Below are 6000 nucleotides of genomic sequence, written 5' to 3' on the forward strand. Positions count from 1 at the left end.
AAAAAGAGAAAGAGATGGAGGATAGAGAGAGAGGGCGAATAAAATGGCAAGGGTGAAGTGGGGGAGAGGAAAACGAGAGGCAAATGGCAAATAATGTAATGCGGGAGATAAGGGTATGTGATGGGTACTTGGTATGTTGACTTTTGCGTAGACCTCCCCGGCAACGGCGCCAGAAATCCTTCTTGCTACCTCTTGAGCACTGCGTTGGTTTTCCCCGAAGAGGAAGGGATGACGCAGCAAAGTAGCGTAAGTATTTCCCTCAATTTTTGAGAACCAAGGTATCAATCCAATAGGAGGCTACGCGCGAGTCCCTCGTACCTGCACAAAACAAATAAATCCTCACAACCAACACGTTAAGGGGTTGTCAATCCCTACACTGCCACTTACGAAAATGAGATCTGATAGATATGATAAGATAATATTTTTCGTATTTTTATGATAAAGATGCAAAGTAAAATAAAAGCAAAGTAAAAGCAAAAGGAAATAACTAAGTATTGATAGATTAATATGATAAAGATAGACCTGGGGGCCATAGGTTTCACTAGTGGCTTCTCTCGAGAGCATAAGTATTCTACGGTGGGTGAACAAATTACTATTGAGCAATTGACAGAATTGAGCATAGTTATGAGAATATCTAGGTATGATCATGTATATAGGCATCACGTCCGAGACAAGTAGACCGACTCCTGCATGCATCTACTACTATTACTCCACTCATCGACCGCTATCTAGCATGCATCTAGAGTATTAAGTTAACGAAAACAGAGTAACGCCTTAAGCAAGATGACATGATGTAGAGGGATAAACTCATGCAATATGATGAAAAACCATCTTGTTATCCTCGATGGCAACAATACAATACATGCCTTGCTGCCCCTACTGTCATTGGGAAAGGACACCGCAAGATTGAACCCAAAGCTAAGCACTTCTCCCATTGCAAGAAAGATCAATCTAGTAGGCCAAACCAAATTTATAATTTGAAGAGACTTGCAAAGATAACCAATCATACATAAAAGAATTCAGAGAAGGTTCAAATATTGTTCATAGATAGACTTGATCATAAACCCATAATTCATCGGTCTCAACAAACACACCGCAAAAAGAAGATTACATCGAATAGATCTCCACGAGAGAGGGGGAGAACATTGTATTGAGATCCAAAAAGAGAGAAGAAGCCATCTAGCTACTAACTATGGACTCGTAGGTCTGAGGTAAACTACTCACACTTCATCGGAGGGGCTATGGTGTTGATGTAGAAGCCCTCCATGATCGATGCCCCCTCCGGCGGAGGTACGGAACATGCCTCAAGATGGGATCTCGTGGATATAGAAAGTTGCAGCAGTGGAATTAGGGTTTTGGCTCCGTATCTGATCGTTTGGGGGTACGTAGGTATATATAGGAGGAAGGAGCTAGTACGTTGGTGGAGCAACAGGGGGCCCACGAGGGTGGAGGGCGCGCCTGGGGGGGCGCCCCCTACCTCGTGGCCTCCTCTTTGGTGTCTTGACATAGGGTCCAAGTCTCCTGGGTCTTGTTCGTTGAGAAAATCACGTCCTGAAGGTTTCATTCCGTTTGGACTCCATTTGATATTCCTTTTCTTCGAAACCCTAAAACAGGCAAAAAACAGCAATTCTGGGCTGGGCCTTCGGTTAATAGGTTAGTCCCAAAAATAATATAAAAGTGCATAATAAAGCCCAATAATGTCCAAAACAGTAGATAATATAGCATGGAGCAATCAAAAATTATAGATACGTTGGAGACGTATCAACCACAAGTACTCCAATAACATCACAAATCATTCATGTTGTCTAAATTACATTGACGTGATGAATCAATACATGATCACACACAAAGTTCTACATAAGAACTAAGCAAAGCCCATGAGCATACAATATATATATTTCAGACATTCTCATAAGCATATCTTACTCGACTGGATATATGATAGTAAAAGCAATGAGATAACCAGCTCCCATAACTACACAAAACCAAGACGATGAACTCGAACAACAGAAAGAGAGAACACATTTGGCAAAATAAAAATAAAATGCAAGTTCAAGCAAGAGACGAGATGAAGATTATCATGAGGCTCTACCACATAATGAATACCATGTATAAGAGAACAAATGGTACTTTGAATTATCATTCGGCGGTAGATTCCAAAATAAGTATAAGATCATCTATACTCAGACAAGCATAACATGAGCATTTAGCAATAAGCACAAAGCTTGGAAAACATATTCTTAAGATTCCAATTAGGTAGATCATCATGTAAAGCAACAATTGGAATGGCTTCAATCAAACATTTTTCAAGTAAGGTCTATAAGATAAACCATGGATAACATCGCACGAGAATATCACTCTCAAAACAAAGCATTGCATGCCATAGAGATATAAGATAATCTCAAATATACATTCTATGTAGCATTCAATTGTTCACATTAACAAGGATTGTGATATGCACAGAGCATATCACTCCCCCATAATGTGATAATCCGTGTATTATCCATGAGAGAAAATTGAAATCCAACTAAAGATAATCAATTGATGAGAACTTGAATTTCAAATGAACTTGACATACCACATAGTAGCTAGGTAATCGCACTCTAAATACTAGGTGATATCATATACACACACACTTTAGGTTTGTGATGTGCATAGAGCATAACACTCCTCAAAAGAGCCCAATAAGATGCAATGAAGGCTCCAGACTACACATGGAACTATATGATGTGCATAGCAACCTACATGTGCTAGATAACAGAAATTAAGCATACTCGGAGGCCAACATATACAAACACAAGCTAGGTACAAAACCTAAACATGAGAGGGCTAGTAACTTTCAATGTAGACAATATAAATACAAGTTACCACCACGAGGAGCATTGGAATGACAAATATTATGATGCTCCACTTGACTTGGCTTAAAACATAATAAATGGTGAGAAACATTTTCCTTCGTGAACTAGCCAAGTCTCCAATGCCCTCCACACACCTATTGATGAAGTTTGAGCTCGATTGTCCCCAACAAAGTTGGGTCCTAAGAAGTTCGTAAGAATAGGCTTGGCAACCCAGATGGTCTTATCCACTTTTAAACCTCTTTGGGCCCCAACATACTTGGCAAACAAATTGCCAAAACTATCCTTACTAAGTGAATAATGATCATTGATAATCGGAGGCTTAGAGATCTTACTGTTAGGACATGATGAAGCTATGTGTCCCTTCTCACGGCAAATATGGCAATATGTACACCCACTTCTCTTCTTCTTTACTTTCTCAACTTGGGGAGCATTATCTTCATTAATCATGGGTATAGGCCTTTCTTGATCTTAAGAATGAACTTGAGGCCACTTCCCACATTGCTTTTTATTTGAGGCCTTCTTCTTTAGTGGACAAGATTTCACATGGTGTCCTACATTCTTGCACTTGAAGCAATTAATGTTGGCCAAATTCTTGACTTGATCTTGTCCCTCCTTCTTGTTATTTGACTTCTTGTTGAAGATGAAGTCATGTCCACTTCTGTCTTGATGATTCTTTTTCATACTTAAGATATCATCGCACCATCTTTCCAAGCCTTTCTTCAAGATAGTGACTTGTGCCTTGAGCTCTTCATTTTCCTTTACAAGGTTAGTATCACCAAAAGTACTAGAGGAAGTTGGGGCATCATTGTTAGAGCAACAAGGTATGGTGAGCAATTCATCACAACATGTAGTCACATGATGTAGAGAGTAATTGCAAGGACTAGCACATGGCAATAAAGTACTTTGAGTAGAAGGTGTGCTAATGTCCACACAAGACTCACAAGATTTTACCTTAGTGATGTAGCGTCATGAGATAACTTTAACATATCATGAGAGATTAGAAGATCCTCATGAGTGCCCAAGAGCCTTTATGACTTTCTTCCAATTTCCCATAATTCCTAGTTAGCGGAGCAAGTTGAGCACATAACTCAACACTTTCTTTCAAAGTTGATACTTCACATGAAGTAGATTTAGTTGCACAAGAGTCATTGACTATATGAGAGGAGCAAGTAGCAATTAGAGACTTCTCATGAGTTGTTTGGAGCTCCTCATGAGACTTAGAGAGTTTGATGAGCTCCCCCTTGACATTATTGCATTCAAGGAGAATGAGATCAAAGTTCTCTTTAAGTTTACCATGAGCAATTTCAGTCTCTCCTTTTGAAGTTCTTATGTCTCTAAACGATTGATGAGCCTTAGCAAGTTCATGTTCAAGTTGTTCACTTTTAGCTTGCTCGTTAAGAAATAAATCATTATGTTTTTCAAAGCAAGCAAGAACATCTTGGAATATTTTTATATGTGTTGTTTTTAGCTCTATGAAGAGTTTTCCCAATCTCATAGAGATTTTGAGTCAAGTCGTCATCCTCATCCTCATTACAACTATCATCGTTATCACTAAGAGATGATGATACCTCATGATTACCTCTTGCCGTGAGGGACATGTGAACAAAGGGGGTTGATGCTGATTCTTTTGGAGAAGAGGGTTCTTCATCAATCAAGTGTGCCTCGTCCTCCATGTCATTACCTTGTGGTATGCCACATATCGGTGAAGTGGAAGATGTTGAAGTATGCAAGTGCTACTTGTGAGCTGCTTTGGGATTTCCTTGAAGAGGAGAGGATGATGCAGTACAATAGAGATAAGTATTTCCCTTAGTTAAGAACCAATGTTATCAATCCAGCTTGAGGCGGCAACAGTCCTAAATTCACCAAAGTTTGCAACTTTAGCTCTGAAGAAGTGGATTTTTCCTAGTTGACCGTTTTGTTGGTATTGGGAGGCATTTTGCATGTTTCTGACAGAGAATGAAATTACAATGATTAAAAAACGGATATAATCCAGAAAATCATAAAGATGTTCTAGGTCATAACAATAAACAACGCAGCTATTGGGATTAAGCCGGCATATGGTAGTCTGCAGCTTCAACTGATGATTCACATTTGATCTACGAGCCGACCAAAGGTTAAGCCCACACATGGTCAGCTACACTTTTCCACTAGTGGTTTGCAATGAATCTATGAGTCGGTCAACAATTGAGCTGGCGTGATATGCTAACCAGGTTTACAAGTTTGGTAAAAGAGATAGCAAATTCTATGGGTAAAGCAAGTCAGAAACAAAAATTGTGGGATTCAGTTAACAAAATAGATCTAGAAATTACTGGAAAAGGAAAATAAAAAGATATAGCTATAGCCGAAGTAGTAGGAGCATATCGATGAACACAACAGAAGCTAATGGGATCTACCAGATGTTGGGAAAGGGATCTACACCGAAGAATACTATGGCTGGATATTTCTAAAATACGCCATTAGGACAAACATGGATCTGTGGGGATAAAAGAGCATGAACTGCGAAGAACATGCCATGAACGCCATGGCGGAATAAGGGCAGTGGGAACTTATAGATCTGTGAAGATTCAGAAGTTGAAGAAGGTTGATGACGCGACCATGACTCCTCTGATGAAAGCTCTGTTGCTTTCCCCTCGCTGGTGTAGACGACAGTCGAATGGGGCGGCGAGCTTCAAGCGGCGCAGAGCGTATGCGGCGACAGGAGGAAGGCGAGGGCGAGAGGAAGGAGTACAAGAGGAATGGGGAGGCTTGTCACATTTTTATAAGGGGATGAGAACTCGAAACGGCAGGCGTGAAGCCCTGGGGTGCGCATTGAATGTTGGCACAGAGGGCTCCTCGATTTTCGCGCTTGACAAGACCATACATATCCACTCAAAGATTCATTATGAGATCATCTGTTGAATACGGGAAAATGGTCACATGACATCATGATGTGGAGTATGCTGAAAATACCAAGTGTGGGAAATCCTTACAAGCCGCTAAGGATGATTGACCCAGCCAGAGTATATAAAGAGAAGAAATGGAGATGACAAGAGTAGTTTCCCCGGCTTAACAACATAAAACCCGGGTTCATCTTTGATGATTCATTTTCTTTCAATTTTCTTATTTGTTTTTCCAGATGCAATTTAGCATGGATAAATCCAAG

This window comes from Triticum dicoccoides, chromosome 5A (genome assembly GCF_002162155.2).
Source record: "Triticum dicoccoides isolate Atlit2015 ecotype Zavitan chromosome 5A, WEW_v2.0, whole genome shotgun sequence".
Lineage (NCBI taxonomy): Eukaryota > Viridiplantae > Streptophyta > Magnoliopsida > Poales > Poaceae > Triticum > Triticum dicoccoides.